Source organism: Triticum dicoccoides, chromosome 2B (genome assembly GCF_002162155.2).
Source record: "Triticum dicoccoides isolate Atlit2015 ecotype Zavitan chromosome 2B, WEW_v2.0, whole genome shotgun sequence".
NCBI lineage: Eukaryota > Viridiplantae > Streptophyta > Magnoliopsida > Poales > Poaceae > Triticum > Triticum dicoccoides.
In genome coordinates, this window is record NC_041383.1 from 808,959,063 (window position 1) to 808,961,344 (window position 2,282).

Sequence of the window (2,282 nt, forward strand, 5' to 3'; positions counted from 1 at the left end):
TCTCGAAGGTAAGATAGCATAAAATGGGTAAACCCCTGAATCTCCATTACGGAGAATACAGATGAACCTATCTCTCATTTGTGGGCTGCGCTTGATGTTGCCCCCAAGTAGTTCCCTGCGATCATTCAGAACTTTTCTCCAGTCTTTGATTGTGAGGACGTCATCTCTTTGATGAATCGTGTATGCACTGCAGTGACACGTAGGCCAACTTGGCTTTAAGCTAATAATGTTCATGTCACCTTTCATTTCCATAAGACGAGGTACACAATCCACCGGGAATTTCTATTGAAGAACATCATAATGACATACTTAGCAAAATGTATAGTTTACTTCAGAAGAATGTATGCAAAAGATGCATTGATGATATAATAGGAAAATCTTACCATGATATCTCGATGGATGTTACCGTAATTCAACACGTGGACTAGTGGCACGTATTGATCATAACTTGGAGGAATATGACAACTCATCTTAAAAGTCTCAACATCTTGAATCCATGAAACAAAATGATTTTCTCCTCGCAAGTTAGCTCAGACCCATAAGTGTAGTAGGTTTTCTCTACTACTTCCCGTACATTTCTTGAAGAATGGAAACTCACATAGAGGTAGAAGTGGAAGCATACCCTTTTAAGTGAACAATATAAATTACTTAATAAATATGTTTGAGAAACTAACATAGAGGTAGAAGTGGAAGCATATCAACATCGACCCAAATGTTGATATTATCTTCATCGATGTCATCTTCAGGATCACCAAGATCGAAGGTGACATGCATACCCTGCTGAAAACCATACGCCTTGCATATTTATATCCAATTCGAGCAACCAAAATGGGAGTAGGTCACCGCATGTTGGAAACGTTGCATGGAAAACAAAAAACAATTCTACGCACACGCAAGATCTATCAAAGGAGATGCATAGCAATGAGATGGGAGAGCGTGTCTACGTACCCTCGTAGACCGTCAGCGGAAGTGTTTGATAACACGGTTGATGTAGTCAAACTTCTTCGCGCTCCAACCGATCAAGTACCGAACGTACGACACCTCCGCATTCTGCAGGCGTTCAGCTCGGTGACGTCCTCAGCCTTCTTGATCCAGCAAGACAACGAGGTAGTGGATGAGTTTCGACAACATGACGGCATGGTGACGGTGATGGTGAAGCTATATCCACAGGGCTTCGCCTAAGCAGTACGACAATATGTCCGGGGTGTAAACGGTGGATGGGGCGCCGCACATGGAAAAACATTTATTTTCCTATCTAAAACCGACTCTAACTTATGTTCCAAATATAACGGTCCCGTCTATTGTAGCACTCCACTAGTAGAAATAGGGCCAATTGTCCCGGTTCATAAGGGCCTTTAGTCCCGGTTCTTACACGAAACGGGACTAAAGGTCGTCCACGTGGCCGCTGCCTGGAGGTCCACCTTTAGTCCCGGTTGGTAACACCAAGCGGTATAAAGGAAGTTTTATGATTTTTTTGAATTTTTTTCTTGATTTTCAAAATTTTGAATTATTTTAACCTCTGATCTCTAATCACCCCTCATCACTACTCAATTTAACCTCTAATCTCTAATCACCCCTCATCATTGTAAATCATCTAACTTCCCGGAGGGTCACCCATCCTCTCACTACTCCAGCCTGAGCACGTTTAACTTCCGGGTTCTATTATCCCTCGTTTCCAAGCCTGTACTTGTTGTTTTCCTGACAATAGTAAGATGTCAATCCTATTAACCCTCAGGAATTTAGCTTGAGCATGAAGTCACACATTTCACTGTTTGAGTTTGAAACTATTGTTCTAAAAAAAAATAATTATTTAGTAACACTAATATTTCTTGAATAAGTAGTTGGACCACAGTTTGACCAGATTTGACCGAAATTCAAAAAAACTGAAACAATTATTTAGCAACACTAATATTTCTTGAATAAGTAGTTTGACCATAGTTTGACCACAGTTTGACCAGATTTGACCAAATTTCAAAAAAAACTGAAATAATTATTTAGCAACACTAATATTCTTGAATGATTATTTAGTAACACTAATACTTCTTGAATAAGTAGTTTGACCAGATTTAACAAAAATTCAAAAAAAAACTGAAATTTGAGCATAACTTTTTTTCCTTTTAGAATTTGAGGATTCTAAAAATTTGCAAACAAGCCGTAGGCCGTCAAAATTGGATCCGGATTTTCGTGCTGAATATTTTGATATATTATACGTTTTTTCTGACATCGTATGCAAAAGTTATAGCTGTTTTATATTTTCCCTACACTTTTTGCAAAACATGTCC